Below are 16,311 nucleotides of genomic sequence, written 5' to 3' on the forward strand. Positions count from 1 at the left end.
GTGAGCAAGGAGACATGCTTTATGTTTCCCTGATGGTCTAGTGGTTAGGATCCAGTACTTTCATTGCTCTGGCCTGGGTTCAATTCCCAGTCAGGGAAGCCCCTGGCAACTTTTACCAAACAACTCCATAGTCAACTTTCATGGCCTTAGTCAACTTTCTTGCCACATGTTACAGCAGCTATGACCCAAGAGGTTAACTCAGGCTCCTTTCCCACCTCTCCCTCACTGCTAAAAAAAGGGTCTAATGGTGCCAGCAGCCTTTCAGAACATCCCCCAACCCTTCCCTCCCCCTTTGGCTGGGCACTGTCTGGGCTCAGGCCTCCCCGGTGCCAGACTAAGGGCTCTGGAGAGGACAGGGCAGCTCCAGGGGCAGAGTCCTTTTTTCTGAAGTAGCTCAAACCCAGCCCCTTCGTTCCAACTGACTTTACTCCTCATTTTTTGCCCTCTGTGTCTCCCCCCCAACAAACCCTCTTTCCCACTTCCCCCCGCGGTAACACAATCAGGACTTTTCCCTTGAAAGAACAAATTCTCTGGTTTTTATGTGGGGACTGTAGAACTGGGGAGGGGCTGGGGAAAGACCCTGGGAGGGGGAGGAGGCTGGGAGGAAGGGCTGAGGCTGGCACATTCCTCTGATGGTCCCACTGCTTCATATCAGGGGCCTCAGCAGCGCTGGGGGGTGGCTCCAGGGGGAGAAGCTGGTTCAGGTGAACTTGAGCTGCTGGGCCACTGAAGCAGGCCCCCAGCAGCAGCCTCTGTGCAGGGCTCACACGCTCCAGGCCTCCCAGTCATATTGAGTCTCCCCATGTGGCTTGGGCTCCAGAGCCTGCCCCCCAGCTGGTGCCTTGAGGTAGCCACTGCAGCAGCAGGAATTTGGGCATCAGTTGCCCTGCTTTTGGGGACAGGAAGCCAGGCCAAGGCCCTTTTAGCCACTGGAGCTGTACAGGCTGGAGCCTCCCCCTACCAGATCTCTGCCCTGCTTCCTGCAAAGCTCTCAGCCTTTTGCTTGTTTCTGTTTCCCTGTCCATAGCAGGCAGCTAAAGGAAGGGAAGTTACCAAACCAAACACCCCTGTGGCCAACATGGGGCTTGAACCCATCACCTTGGCGTTATTAGCACCACGCTCTAACCAGCTGAGCTAGCCGGCCCACAGAAGTGCAGCTCACCAGTGGCCCTTTCAAGAAAGGCACCTCAGGCAGCTGCAGGGACGTCTCTGCAGCTGCCAATGGCTCTTCTCTGACAGGGCCACTAGTGACTCTCTGTGACGTGGGCTGGCTCGTCCAGCTGGTTTGAGGTTTGGTCAAGGTGGCTGGTGGCCGGCAGACCCAGGGCAAAGAGGCAGCCGGAATCTCTTGCTGCCAGCACCTTGCCTCCCAGCTTCTTCCGTGTCGGCAGCAGCCGCAGCCCCTTTCGGCCACTGTGAAGAGAGGCAGGAATGGGGCCAAGTAACGAGTCAGGCTGAGGGGGGCAGGCAAAGCTCATCTTGCCTTGCAGGGCCACTGGCAACAGCTTCTCTCTTGTGCGCTGCTGCTGAGGAGAAAAACACCCTGAGAGGGACCAGAAAGACCAATTTAAAAGATTGTTTAGAGGGGGGGGGCACCTGCTAGCGCGAGGGGGGCAAGAGTCAGAGGCTGGCAGCTCCTGGGGACCACAAAAGAGACCACAAGGGTAAGCAGCAAGCTCCAGGCAGGTTACGTTTTAGGGCCCAGCCCATCTCAGCCAGGCAGACCATAGCATCAGACTGAGCTCCAGGGGGCATCGGACACAAAACTCTCTCTCTGGGGATTCTACTTATGAGGAGCCCAAAGCTCATAAAGTTGGAAGGTTTTGCAGCAACCAACCCAGCCCCAGCAAGTCCCACTGAGATTTGAACTCAGCTCACAGGATTCAGAGTCTGAGTGCTGCCCCTTACAACATGGGACCTACATGAGCCTGCAGTGACTCAATTACGCTGAACTGGAGCCTCAGCTCATGCCCACTGGGACCAGCTTTGCTTGTTTCCTTCCACCCAGAGCCCCCTTCTTCTCCTGGGCTGCAAGGAGCCTCCCTGGGACGCCCTGAGACAGGCACAGGGCTCTGCCTCCCCATAAGCAGGACTGTCCCATAACCAGCCCCACCCAACCCCACCCCACCCAACCGGCTTTGGCAGAACAAAGGGGGCGGGGCTAGCTAGACTGCTCCCTTCTTACACACTTCAAAAAGTCCATTTGTAAACAGGCCAAGACTGTGTGGCCTAAAAGATAAAGCATCTGACTTTGGGTTGGATGACTACAGGGTTTGAGTCCCTTTGCAGTTGTGTTGACTGTGCTTGTGGGTTCTGGTATCTCGTGCTTGGAAAGGTTCTTCGTAACGATGTGTATCCATTGGAAGGCCTCTAGCTATTCAGCAAATCTAACCTTTACCATTCTGCAGAGAGGCAGCAATTAACTGTAAAGCCTGGGCTCACATTCCATCTAAATAGCATTTCAATAGGGTCACACTAGGCTGTGAGAAGGGGCTTGGATCCTAAGGACACCCACTGTCACCAAGTAAGAAACAGATCTCAGGGTGGGTAGAGAAAACTTAGTTAACAGCACTTTGTCTGGCAAAAAACTGCTTATCAGTGTTTGTGCAATTGGCATTCTATGATTATCATCCTCACTTTCCTATTGTTTGTCTGTGATCACTGTCTGGTTTGTAACTGTTTCTGTCTGCTGTATCATTAATGTTGCTGGGGGAAAATCAACAAAGGTGGTGGGATATGATTGGTTAGGTAAATCATAATAGTATGTTATCTTTGGTTAATAAAATTTAACTAAAATAATTGGTTAAACAGGACTCAATTTTCACTCTAATAACTGGGGTCCAAGAAGGAGACCAGGGAGAAGAAGGAAAAGGGGAGACGAGAAGAGGAAGAAGGAGGAAAAGGGAAAGGAAGGGAGAAGACCAAGAAGGAGGAGAGAAGCCCTGGAAGCAGAACTCACCTCCAAGGCAGCCTCAGACCAGAGCAGCCAGGACTCCTATGCATGACTGTTGAAATGGTTTCCTGTGTGAATTTTGTCAGGTGATGTCAGGCCTGCACACTGGAATTAGTTACCAGTTTCCCTGAGCTGTTAAGTTTCAGACCTGTGATGGCCAAGTGGTTAAGGCATTGGACTAGAAATCCAATAGGGTTTCCCTGTGCAGGTTCAAATCCTGCTCACAGAGAGGCCTGTGTTTTGGTCACACCCCTTCCTAGGCCAACAAGGTACCCAAACTCTGAGACCCGGGAGAAGAACCTGCCAGTCCCATCAGAAGGGACACCTGGGCTATGTCTACACTCACAGCTTCTTCCATGAGTAATATGCAAATGAAGCTAAGTTTGGAATATTACTGAGCCTCATTTGCATAGCTAATGAGCCACCATTTTTTTCAGAAGAGACTCTTGCACCAGAAGGAGCGTCTACACTGCCCCTTCTTGCGCAAGAAAAACCCTCCTGCGCACTGCGATTACACCTATTACTTTTCACTAAACACAATTATCAGACTACCCGGTGCACATTCCTACCTTCCATTGTGCACACAACATACATGGGGCTCTAATTACTGGCCACCTGCCTTTCACACAGATCATTGATCCTTGTGACTTTCAGGTACATTCACATGGCAGCTGTTTGAACATAATGTGCTTCTATTGCATGACCAGCACCAGAGTCTCCGGTTGTGTCTACACTGTGAGTTTTCTCAGCAAAAGACGTGCTAATGAGCAGGGCTTGCCAAGCAGCGGGGAGCTCTGCTCGCCAGCCACGTGGTTTCGCATGGTTCTGCGCTCTGCGCACACGCAGATCGTTCTGCGCATGTGCAGATCGCTCTGCTCCAGCTCTTCCGGGATGTAATTACTTACATCCATGGGCGAGTAGATTACATTATTTGCAGAGCCCTGGTAATGAGGGTCTCATTTACATGAATCATGATCTCATTTGCATATTTTCTGACAAACTGGTTTTGTGCTAGGGTTGTTGTGCAAAAAACAAGCAGCATGGAAGTTTTCTGTTTGTGCAAAACCCCCTTTTTCTGCAAGATCAGGATACCTCTTTTTTGGGAGCATAAGAATCTTGTGGAAAAAGGGAAATTTGTGCAAAAAAATGTTCACACTGCTTGTTTTTGCACAGCAATCCCATTGGCTGAAAATATGCAAATGAGATTGTGACTCATGCAATTGAGTCCCTCATTAACATATTTTTTACAGAGAAAACTTCTAGTGTAGCTGTAGTCTCTATGAGCCTCACTAAATCAAACCCCTAGGGCACCTCCTGATCTTTGCTACTATCCTATTCCCACTGTGAGGGCACCACCAAGCTCAACTGAAGGTAAAACCAACTCCAGATACATGTTGAAGAATGGTGGGAAGAAAAGGCCCATTGACCTGGCAACAAGGCACCACTGGGAGTTGAACCCAGGATCTCCTGCTTACGAGGCAGGCACTTTAGCCAACTAAGCCATGGTGCCCTCCTTGGAAGTAGCCCTCAAACTGTTCTACTTTATGGTCCCAGACACCCCCTTCCCATTCCAAAGTGCAGCCGTTCCCCATTCCCCTCCAGCTCTTGCTCTTGCCATGACTCAAGGCCTGCGCAGCCCAAGACATTTGATTGGCAGCTGGTACCCAAAACCTTTGTGTCAATTGTAGCACCAGGCCCCAAAGGGACAGACCCAAGGCAGCCGCCTGGTCCTAAGGCCGGGCCTGCAGCCAGGGGGAGGGAGAAGAATCTCTCCTTTCAGCTGGAGTTGAATCAGCCACCTAAGGGCACTTGCCGAGCACCCGCTACAGGCCTCTGCTCTGCCAGCTGAGCTATGGAAGGTGCCTGGGGCAGGCTGCTTTGCCTATGTTGGCCCTCTCATGAGTGCCAGGGCAAGAGTCCCCCGAATGGGAGGGGCAGGAGATCCCAGCAGCACAGGGGTGTCACTGGCGCTTCACCCACAGAAGGACCCTTGAGTGATCCAGGCAGAAACGCCGCGTCTCGCTCCCTGCAGTTCCCCTTGCTGCCCTGGCAGGCGCTGCCCCTTCTCCCACCGGCCTGGGCCTGGCCTCCCTCCCCCGCCCGGCACCACAGAAAGCCCCTTGGTATGAGCCTGGGCAAGCTTAGGCCCTGGGCTCTGGGGCCAGCCCCGTTGTGTGTCAGAGCCCCCTGGCCACAATGCTACTCCAGGGGGCCTGGTTCCAGGGCCTCCTAATCCCAGGGACTGGGGGGCTGGAGGCCTTTGCCCTGGAGCCTCAGAGCTCCCTCAGTGCCACCTTCCAGGAGGGGGAATCTCCCGCAGGGCCGGTGCGATGTAGGAACCTCTCCCAGGGCAGTGCCCCCAGCCCAGTCCCTGCCCCTTGCGGGGGCAGGTAAGAGATACCCCCTCCCCTCCCCCAGAGAGCAGCCCCCCAGGGCTATAGGGGGCGGATCTGGCCCAGGGCTGCTCCCAGCAGAGGTGGCTTTGATCCCAGCCTGGGTCCAGGGAAACTGCTCCCAGCTCCCAGCACATGCTTGGTTGGGGGAGGGAGCAGATCAGCGTTTGCAGATATTTACACTTATTTGCATAATGCGTATGCAGATATGCAGGGCTCGGCAATTAGGGCAATCTGCCCGCCCGTGGTGAGTAGATTTTAGCCCGGTGCGGTGCTCAGTGCAGTCTGTGCATGCGCAGTGATATGTAAATAAAATGTTACTGGTCTGGCAAAGGTTTGTGAATGGTTTGTCTGTCCATGGTATAAACACAAAGGCTGGAAACACTGGCCTGATCCCTGGGGGCTTGCCGAATGCAAGGCAGGGAAAACATTGGGTGAAGGAAGGGGGCATATTTTCCCCACCAGGCCTTTGTTCCTCGGAATCCCTGGGGACGTTGGGTTTTGTCTCATTTTTCTTCCCTTTTCCCTGCTTCCCTCTTTGCTGTGAGGAGGGGGCAGCTCTCGCCCTCGCGGTGGGAAGCCATGGTACAGGGATGGGACGGGCACATGCTCTGAGAGGGAGTCCCTGGGCTGTTTGGGGAGAAAAGTTTCTCATGTCTGTTCTCCTCCACACCACCAGGATGGCCGAGTGGTTAAGGCGTTGGACTTAAGATCCAATAGATGTTTGTCTGCGTGGGTTCAAACCCCACTCCTGGTAACTTCCCTTCTTTGGTGAGACGTTGATCAGGATGGTGTTTAATCCTGCTGTGAGGCAGGGGACTGGACTTTGTCTCTGAAGGTCCCTTGGGCTATATCTGCACTGGCAGGTTCTTGTGCAAGAACACATCCATGCTGGTGTGTGTGAGCTGTGCTTCTGTGCAAGAGCATCCATGGCAGTGTGGATGCTCTCTTGTGCAAGAAACCCCTGTCCTGAGCTCTTGTGCAAGAAGCCCTTTCTTACCACACTTTACTATAAAACTTCTTGCACAAGAGCGAGTGGGCAGCGAGTGGGCAGTGTGGCCCTTCTTGCGCAATAACCGACCAGTGTAGACACAGCCTTCCAGTTCTAGTCCCAGTTCTGATTGGCTGAGCAGGGGCCAGTCACAGGGGGGAGACTCAGGACTTTGTTAAAGCGACGAGGAGTCCTGTGGCACCTTATAGACTACCTGAAGTGTAGGAGCATAAGCTTTCGTGAGCAAAGACCCACTTCGTCAGATGCATCTGACAAAGTGGGTCTTTGCCCACGAAAGCTTATGCTCCTACACTTCAGGTAGTCTATAAGGTGCCACAGGACTCTTTGTCGCTTTTGCAGATTCAGACTAACACGGCTACCCCTCTGATACTTGATTCAGGACTTTGTTGTTCTCCTTAAGTCCCAGCAAATGAGCCAGAACCAATCGACTGCTGGGGGAATTGTTCTGCTTCTCGCCAGTGCTTGTCTCTGAGCAGCTCCTGAGTCTCTCTGTGTCCTGGTGCTTCTAACCCACTGGCTGAGCCATCCCTAGGCTGGGCTGTGGGGCTGTAGCTCCTTTGAGGCACTTTATTCTGATCCGTCAGGGTGTGAAACTCCAGACTGAGGGGGAGTTTCAGCATCATGCTTCTGGGTCCTTTTCTTCAGTCCCCACCCCACTCAGTAACCCACCCCCAGCCTCTTCCAGCACAGCCTGCCCCACCTTCCCCTATAGGGCTTCCACAGGGGCCTCTGTCCCAGGGGGAATGGGGAGCCCCTGCCCCTGGCACCCACCCAGCCTGCTGCTGCTCCCACAAGAGCATTCACCCGACACAAGTAAGTGCCTCTGTCCCCCCTGACCCCCGCTGCTGGGTTTCCCTCCTATGTAGCTTGCTGGCCTAGGTAAGGTCACATGAGACTGCTCATATCACCCCTCACCTCTCCCCCGCCAGCATGGAGCCCTGGGCAGCCGCCCTGCTCGCTCAGGTCTCAGGCTGGCAGGGCCTGCAGGGATACTGGGTTTGAATGACAAGGTGTTGGAGCAGGTATTAAAAGGCTTCTTCCTTGGCAGGGGCATTGTGCTTGTGGATTGGCTATTTCTTGGATGACTGGTGCTTGCACATGCAGCTGGGCTTTAGCAAATCAGAATGAAGTGAGTCATGAGTAACCCAGTGCCTCTGGAAATGGGAGTGGAGTAAAAAGTACAATATTGTCTAAAAAAAATAAAATAACTTGAATAAAAATCAAAGTGTAACTAAAATAAATGACTTGAGTAAAGTACAAATACCCAAAAAAGGTCTTGAGCAGTGTGATCAAGTATTTCTACTTAGTTATTTTCCACCTCTGCCCGGCAGGCAGGGGTTCCTGGCCCCTTGCTGGTCTGTGGACTGGCAGTTTGTTACCACTGACTTAGAGGAGCCCCAGGAACTGCAGTTTCAGGAAGAAACAGCAAGAGATTTTGATTGGCTGCCAGGTGCTCCACATGCTAATCAGGAGGCGTGTTTCTGTAAACAGGGACATGGAGCATATTCTAATATACAGATTTCTAAACCTAGTGGAGTGTGTTTGAATGGGACAAGCATTTTGCTGAGATTATTTCTGTTTCACACAGATGTTGTGTGAAAACATTCCTCATGAGGAGAAAGTGAATGCACATGAGTGTGGGTGTGTAGCGAGCAGGCTGCTGTTAAGACTGTGCTTTCAGGGATCATTTCTATAGTTGGTAACTAGAGAAATACAGCTGAAAGTGGTTGGTCTTGCTAGCCATGAGGATGAGTGACAGTGTTCTCTTCTGAGCATGAAACAAGCAGACAGTGTTGTTTTAATGTAATTGTGGTCTGCTGTTGATGATTGTTCCTTCTTTCCTGTTGGGAAGCTGGAGGAAGAGAGCACAGGCTGAGTGGTTGGCTACTGTCAAAATGTTTAAAATTAGTTTTCAAGTAGAAAGGAGCAGGGATTTCACTTTATAATCCTTTCCTGGCTTTTCTTGAATTCCTGGTTTTACATGTGCTACCCTGATCCTGATGTCTTCATGTTGTTCTCTCACCAGCTTTTGGGTCTTTTTCCCTGTGCTTCTCACACTCAACTTAGCTAGTATCTTAGATCTGCTTCATGCGTTGTCCCTCATCTGTTCCTTAGTGGCCCTGGGGGAGACAGATACTAGGTGCAGCCAGGTGTTAATTATCCCTTGGGTTAGTGTCTTTCTCCCATAACTTGTAGCTAAGATATTTGTTAGTAACTGACAGAGGCCGCTGGGGCTCACCCCCGAACAGGCACCCACAGACTCAATATTGGTGCACAAGATGAAACTCACCCTGCTCCTGGAACAGAAACACTGATGAGCAGTGAGGCCCCTCCCTGGCAGCACCGAGCAGTGAGAGCTGAGTGACAGGGGAGGCAGGTCCAGGGGAAGAAGGCTCCATGACTGCGTGAGAGGGAGGCTCTGCCCTGGCCAGTGGGGAATCGTTGCCTCTCTGAGGGGCCCAGGCCTGGTGAGTCATTTCCCCAGGTTACTGAGTGGGGGCTGGAGCCAGTTCCGTGTTGTCTCCTTCAACAATCAAAGCAAACCAATGGATCTTGTGCAGACCTGACTGTGCTGGGCTAGTGCTGTGTGTGCCACAGAGCTTCCTGCAGGGCTGCCCACACAGTAGAGGGGAGGGGCAGTTTGAGTCACCCATCTCTGCCCCTTCTGAAAATGGCAGGTGCTGTCTTAGCAGTGAGGGAGAGGTGGGAAGGAGCCTGAAGTAACCTCTTGGGTCACAGCTGCTGTAACGTGTGATAGTGAAATAAAAGGTTAGGCAGTTGTCCAGAGGGTAAATTGACCAGGGATCTGTGGCTGGTTTCTTGGAACCAGACAGGACTTGTTCGGGGTAGGTGGGATTGGGTGCTAGGACCCCCCACCTGTGTATTAGGCCCGGGGCCATCTGGGGCATGGATATTGCTGAGGTGTCGGAGGGGTTTTGCTCGTGAGGCTTCAGGCAGGCAGCTGAAGCACTCTGAGACTGGTTTGTGGCCTATTTGGAGAGGTCACCAGTCTGGGGGCTATAAGGAGCCCCAGATTTGAGCAATTCGCCCTGAGCGGACGCCCTCAGCTGTGCCCAGATACGGCCCGGTCCGTCACAGGGGACCATTCTCCCTTGTCCAGAGGGACAAGAACAGCCAAACAGAACATCAAAGCAGTCAGACTGGGCCATGCCACTTGTCCAACTAGCCCAGAATCCTGTCTCAGGACAGCAGACAGTTATTAAGTGATCCTTCCCATCTCCCATTCCCAGCTTCTGGAATGCACCAGCTAGGGACACCTGCCCTGTCCATCCCAGTTAAATGCCATTGATTGACTTTTCCTGCATTAAATTATCCAATTTTGTTTTGGGCCTTCTTGCAGATTTCAGTTTTGCAACATCCTCTGGCAAGGAGTTCCACTGGGTGCAAAAATGCTTCCTTTTGGTTTATTTTTAACTTGGTTACTTATCAGTTTCATTCTCTCACCCTGGTTCTTTAGCAGGAGAAAAAATAATTTCTGCACCCCTGTCATCATCACATAAACCCCTGTCCCGTTGCCCCTTGCTTGTCCCTTTCCCAAGCTGAGAAGAAGAAGTTCCATGAACTCCTGGGAGCTGCTTACCAAAGAAGAGGCATTTCCTGTGGAGAAGATGCCAAGCCCAATCCCCTACACAGAGCCCCAGGAAATACCAATGGACATTGGGAAAGCTCCCTCTCGGGCACAAAGGCAGCACTTTTCCAATGGAGCTAATTCTGCCCCACCTGCCCCCTGCCTCCAGTGTTCCTGGCACTGCCTGGCCCAGGAGGGCTGGTGTCCAGCAGCTCTCTGCCTCAGTGTGGCTGGCTTTTGGGGAGAGCAACTAGGAAGTGGGGGAGGGGGGCTAGGGCAGCCACTTAGCCCCTGGCTGGCTCTGCCAGTAAAAAGATGATGATGATCTCCCTGAACACTGGAGAATGTGGGCATTGATCCCACTGCCTCTCACATGCAAAGCAAGCGCTCTACCACTTGAGCTAATTCCCCTGCTGTGTTAAGTTTGGCCTTCTTGGAGGCTCTTCCCTTCTCCACAGAGACGTCGGCCTTCTAGGTCAGTTAGTCGTGGGAAAGGAGAAGGCTCCGAAAAGGCCACAAGGGCAACTCTCAGGAAGGAGACTCCCTGCAGCAAAGCCTTGGGCGGGGAGGGCAGCGGCAGGGTGTGGTCTCTTTGATGACCCCTGCCCTGCAGCCTGTCCCACCTGGTCATTGTCATGGACTCTCTGTGAGGTCATCACCTCCCAATCTCCTTTAGCCAATAAGATGTGGTGCTGCAAAAGGCCCTTGTGATGTCACTGCCACACCCACCCCTGCCCTCCAGGGCTAATGTCCTGCCCCAGGCAGCCCCTTTGCCTGGCTGAGCTGCTCCCAGGGGTGAAAGTGACACATTTCTTACAGGAGCTGTTCTATTGGGCACCACCCCTTGGGGGGGGAGGAGGATCAAGGCAGGAAGTCAGGGGAGGGGTTGTGATAGGACAGTACCTGTAAGAAATTAAAATGTGGAGTGTGGGCAGCTCAGGGCAGGGATTTGGGGAGTGTGTGAGAGTGGGGGGGGGGCTCAGGGCAGGGGTGAGGATGTGGAAGGGTAGAGAAGTCAGGGCACACGCGGCCTTTGTTACTCACCTGGCTTGGCTGGCAGCTGACACTCTGTTCCTTGCTTCCCTTCTGCTGCTTCATCTCTTAGGGTGCCCCCCGCCTGCCCCGTGCTGAGAGCCAGGCCGAAGCAGGAAAGAGGAGGCTGGGCCCTCTTGGCGTCAGGGTCCCACCCCCCATCTTCCCACCATCAGCAGGCACAGCCCCTGTCAGCCACTGGGTCAGCCCAGGAAGGGAGGAAGGAAATGGGGCCAAGTAGTGAGTTAGGGTATGAGGGGCAGGCAAAGCTCATCTTGCCTTGCAGGGCCACCAGCAACAGCATGTGTCTTGTGCGCTGCTGTGGAGTAAAGCATCCCTGAGGGAGAACCCTGCCCCCAGGGCTACGTCTAGACTGGCCCCAAATTCCAGAAAAGGGATGCAAATCAGGTAAGTCAGCATAGGGAAATCCGCGGGGGATTTAAATATCCCCCGCGGATTTAAATAAACATGTCCACCGCTTTTTTTCCGGCTTGGAGAAAAGCCGGAAAAAAGCGTGTAGACTGGCCCGATCCTCCGGAATAAAGCCCTTTTCCTGAGGATCTCTAGAAATAAGAGATCCTCCGGAAAAGGGCTTTATTCCGGAGGATCGGGCCAGTCTAGACGTTTTCCGGCTATTCCCCAAGCCGGAAAAAATAGGTGAAGCTACAGAAGCTGATGGGGACAATCAGCGGGCGGAGGGTTATTTTTTCTCCTCCCTGGGCTGATGTGGCTAGAACTGAGGAGAAGAAAATCCTCTTCCCTTCTCCTCAGAAGATGGAAATTGCAGTTGCTTCTCTCTCTGGTTCTACTAAACCTGGACCCCAGGACTAGACTTTTCTTTCTAAAACCCTGGTGAAAACTGAGAGCCAATTGCTTGCAGGCTGAGAATGTGAGTTAAAGAAAGTTATCACCCAGGATGGGGCTTGAACCCATGACCCTGAAACTAAGAGTCTCATGTTTTACCCACTAAGCTAGCCAGGCTGTGTGCAAAAAGATTCCTAATATCCCATCACAGCATAACAGGAGCCAAGTGTTCTCCACTGACTGACTCAAGGCTCTTTCTTGCCCCTAATGTGGGGTTCTGGTCTGTGGAGAGGTTTGAACTCGAACCCCACTCCCTACACACCCACTTCTTTCCCCACAAGGAACGGCCCCATTTCCATCTCTCCAGGGACAGGAGAAGGGCTCTGGCCTGTTCTCTGCAAAATGCTCAGCCTGTTTCATTTTCTGCAGGAACGAGTGGGATCCATGCGCCCTGTTCCCCAGTGAGAGGTATGTGTCCTCTTCCCCCCTTTCCACAGACACAGCAGGCCAGGGGGCTATGAGCCTCCAGAGGCCCCTTCCTACTTGACCTCCCACAAAGCTGGGGTGAAAAGCTGCTAGACCCCATCCCTCCTGGGCCAAGCCATGGCAGAGGTAGCAGGATTCACTCCCATCTTCTCCTGCCTGCGCCCTGGTGCTGTGGGGCCGGCCCCTTTCCTGCTGCCCCAACTCTTATCCCCACAATGCACTTTGTGCAGGGGCCATTGGTCTTTGTGCCAAGGTGCGTGGCTGGGAGCCAGGACTCAGGACCCTTCCCCCAATACCCCCTCTGACCCGCTCACACTGTCTGGCTGCCTCCAGCATGGGCTGAGCTCAGGGGTCAGGTGGGTGACCTGCTCTGCAGCTGTGATGGCATCAGGCCCTTCCAGCCCACCTGCTCAGTCTGGAGATGGAGCTCCAGTGGCCTCAGACACCCAGCAAGAGGAACAAAACTCTCTTTGTTGAACCTTAGTGCATGGAAGCTGAAGCACCAGGACCTTGTAACAACCAGCAGAGTCTTAGTAGGTCCCACTGAAATTTGAACTCAGATTGCAGGATTCAGAGTCCTGAGTGCTGCCCTTACACCATAGGACCTGTGGTGGGAAAGTGCAGTGGGCACCTCTGACTCTCAGCTCTCAGGCTGGCCTCTGCTCTCCTGGCTCCCTCCAGCAGCTTCATCTCCCAGGACTCCCTGTAAGAAATGTGTCACTTTCACCCCTGGGAGCAGCTCAGCCATGCAAAGGGGCTGCCTGGGGCAGGACATTAGCCCTGGAGGGCAGGGGTGGGTGTGGCAGTGACATCACAAGGGCCTTTTGCAGCCCCTCAGCTTATTGGCTAAAGGAGGTTGGGAGGTGGTGACCTCACAGAGAGTCCATGACAGTGGCCAGGTGGGACAGGATGCAGGGCAGGGGCCATCTCAGAGCCCCCCCATGGCTTTGCTGCAGGGAGTCTCCTTGAGATCTGCCCTTGAGGCCTTTTCGGAGCCTTCTCCTTTCCCAAGACTAACTGACCTAGATGACAGACGTCTCTCTGGAGAAGGGAAGTGCCTCCAAGAAGGTCACTGTAAATGCAGCAGGGGAATTAGCTGAAGTGGTAGAGCGCTTGCCTAGCATGCAAGAGGCAGTGGGATCAATGCCCATATTCTCCAACTGCAGCTCATCTCTTATCCCTTATTTTCACTGTCAGGGGCTCAGTGGCCTCCTCCCTCTTCCTACCTGCTCTCCCAAAAGAGACAGACCTGGCTCCCCTTTCTTTGCTACCAGCAATTGCCATGCTGCAAAGCAGAGAGTGGAGATATCAGGCTCTGTGGTGCAATGGAAAGCATGTTGGACTTTTAAGCTGCAACAAAATACAGGACTATGTAGCACTTTAAAGACTAACAAGATGGTTTATTAGATGATGAGCTTTCGTGGGCCAGACCCACTTCCTCAGATCAAATAGTGGAAGAAAATTGTCACAACCATATATACCAAAGGATACAATTAAAAAAAACGAACACATATGAAAAGGACAAATCAAATTTCAGAACAGAACGGGGATGCGGGGGGGAAGCTAAATGTCTGTGAGCTAATGATATTAGAGGTGATAATTGGGGAAGCTATCTTTGTAATGGGTAAGATAACTAGAGTCTTTGTTAGGACCCCACCGTAAAGTGTCGAATTTTAGCATGAATAACAGTTCAGAGGATTCCCTTTAAAGTGCAGTTTTAAAAGGCTTTTGAAGCAGGAGGTAGGTAATTAAGTCATTGAGATAATGTCCTTTCTGAGTTAAAATGGCAAGAAACTGGTTTTTTTCTGTATTTTGTTTCAGCTACCCTAGACTAACATGGCTACTTTTCTATCACGTTACCCCCCTCTGAACTGCTGGTTCAGGAAAAGGCTGACTGAGGAGGAGCATTGGGAAGAAGGAAACCACAAGCCTGGAGCAGGTGCAGAGGCTGCTGTGACTGGCACTGGCAAGGCAGGGCTCTGACTGCAATTGCTGGGACAGGAGAGCCAGCACCACATGCCCTTGTGATTCCCTGGTGGTGTCCGTGATCAGAGAGACCGAGGTGCAACCTCTACAGCTCCTGCAGCCATGGAGAGTTAGGGTACGTGGCCATCAGGTGCTTCTCATCCGTGGTTTCCTTCTTCCCAACACTCCTCCCCAATCAGCCTTTTCCTGAACCAGCAGTTCCATGGGTGGCCAGGGGAGGCCTCTTCTGTGTCCCAGAAACACATAGGAAAATGTGAGCAAAAGCTGTAAAAAGGCACCACTGGGAATTAAACCCTGGTTTGTCTGTTTACAAGGCAGGTGCTTTAGCCACCTAAGCCACGCTGTCTTCCTTGGCCTGATAGGTGTAATTGCTCTACTCTATGGTCCCAGACAACACCTTTAACTCCCAAAGTGCAGCAATTTCCTTCCAGCCCTGGCAGTGTCTGTGGCTGAGCTGCACAAAGGAAGATACAAGATCGCTGGGGGGGTCTTTGCCGGATGAACGTGCCTGAGGAAAGACACTGGAACTGTAACAGACACACAAAAGGGAACGAGGGACAGTTTGAGTCACACACACAGCAGGCGGCACAGCACAGCCAGGGACCATATCCACTCCCAGAACACCCCAGCTTCTCCACCCCACCAGGCAAACTGCCCCATGGGCCTCGCCCGCACCATGCTCAGGGCCTGGGGATTTTCTGTCACTTTGCCAGACCAAATATCTAGCCCCCCCCTGCTCTGGAGTCTCTGCCTCTCATGGGCCTTCTCGTCCTCAGGCTCCACTTTGTCTCCAGACAGACCCTGCTCTGCTACAGCCACCTTCCTCTGGCTGTCACTCCTGGGCCTTCTAGAGCAAAATGTGTCCCTTTGTTCTGACTTTGAATACCTGGGCTTTTAGCACTCAGATCTGCACCTAACACCAGCATTGACTAGTGAGGGGTCTGAACAACTTCTGCTGGGAGGGAGACAACTGTGGAGCGTCCTTTCTGAGAGCAAAAGGACGTAAACTCCTTGTCAGTGAAAGGAAACTGTCATCCCAGGTGGGACTTGAACCCACAATCCCTGGCATAGGAAGCCAGTACCTTGTCCATTAGACCACTGGGGCAAACAGAAAACATTGTCAGGGAAAGAAATTCACCCTTCTAAATGTTCCTTCTTTAACTTTTAGCTCCTGATTAATCCCCTTTGAAGAAGCCAGATACACAGGAAGGGCTGATCACACCCCTCTGAAAATCAGCTTTCCGTGGGTATCAGCAGCTGGCTCCAAGTCATGGGCCTTGACATCTCGTCTCCCTCCCGAAACCAGGGAAGTGTCTCCCACCACTGCAGCCTCCTGAGGCTCTATGGCCGTGTCCGTTCAGCAGGGACAGCAACACTCACAGCCCCACAGGAGGGCCCCTGGCCTAGCAATGTGGCCCCCTGAGAAGCCTCTGATGTTCCCTGCTTGAGCCCCAGAACCAGCCCTGAGTGACGGGGGAAGGGGGGGAGCAGCTCACACATGCCAGGGCCAGGGGCAGGAGTGACATCTCAAGGGCCTTGTGCAGCACCTCAGCTCATTGGTTGGGAGGCAGTGACCTCACAGAGGGACCATGGCAACAGCCAGGTGGGACAGGCTGCAGGGCTGGGGCATCTCAGAGACCCCCATGGCCTGGCTGCCTGGAATCTCCTTTGTGAGGTTTCCCCTTGAGGGCAGAAGGGATTTGAGGGTCCCAGCTGGGAGTGTCTCTGTGGAGATTTCCCCTTTCCCCAGGCTGCAGTGGGAGGGGCTGGGGCAGGCAGGGGTACAGGAGGGGCTGGCACTGAACCTCTGGGAGAGGCAAGAGAGAGGGCTGCAAGCACATTGTGAGAATGGGATTTGAACAGTCCATCACCTTAACCACCTCTCAGGTGCGGGGGTTTGTTTCAAATCAGCTAAAGTCAGCACTTCAGGGAACCTTTGTGCCACTTGCTGACTGGCCAAGGACACCCAGGGCAGGAAGGTTTTGCCTTTTCACAATGTTCCCTGGGCTGCTGTACAAAGCTCAGTGCTGCTAACAAACCCAAACACCCCTGGCTA

General features: G+C 52.9%; 6 non-coding genes across 6 annotated transcripts; 4 read left to right on the forward strand and 2 right to left on the reverse strand.

Moving 5' to 3' along the window:
• The first annotated feature begins 26 nt into the window (after window positions 1-26).
• TRNAE-UUC (transfer RNA glutamic acid (anticodon UUC)) lies at window positions 27-98 on the forward strand. The gene has a single exon. It is a non-coding gene; the product is annotated as a tRNA-Glu (tRNA).
• Window positions 99-1,070: 972 nt separating this feature from the next.
• On the reverse strand, window positions 1,071-1,144 carry TRNAI-AAU (transfer RNA isoleucine (anticodon AAU)). Its single transcript has one exon. It is a non-coding gene; the product is annotated as a tRNA-Ile (tRNA).
• A 1,956-nt stretch (window positions 1,145-3,100) lies between these two features.
• On the forward strand, window positions 3,101-3,182 carry TRNAS-AGA (transfer RNA serine (anticodon AGA)). The gene has a single exon. It is a non-coding gene; the product is annotated as a tRNA-Ser (tRNA).
• A 1,207-nt stretch (window positions 3,183-4,389) lies between these two features.
• TRNAT-AGU (transfer RNA threonine (anticodon AGU)) lies at window positions 4,390-4,463 on the reverse strand. The gene has a single exon. It is a non-coding gene; the product is annotated as a tRNA-Thr (tRNA).
• A 1,557-nt stretch (window positions 4,464-6,020) lies between these two features.
• TRNAL-UAA (transfer RNA leucine (anticodon UAA)) lies at window positions 6,021-6,103 on the forward strand. Its single transcript has one exon. It is a non-coding gene; the product is annotated as a tRNA-Leu (tRNA).
• A 1,920-nt stretch (window positions 6,104-8,023) lies between these two features.
• Window positions 8,024-8,239, forward strand: LOC142821722 (small nucleolar RNA U3). Its single transcript, XR_012898410.2, has one exon. It is a non-coding gene; the product is annotated as a small nucleolar RNA U3 (small nucleolar RNA).
• The last annotated feature ends 8,072 nt before the right edge of the window (window positions 8,240-16,311 follow it).

The sequence above is a fragment of the Pelodiscus sinensis genome, chromosome 19, assembly GCF_052426305.1.
Source record: "Pelodiscus sinensis isolate ZL-2025 chromosome 19, ASM5242630v1, whole genome shotgun sequence".
In the NCBI taxonomy this organism is placed as follows: Eukaryota; Metazoa; Chordata; order Testudines; family Trionychidae; genus Pelodiscus; species Pelodiscus sinensis.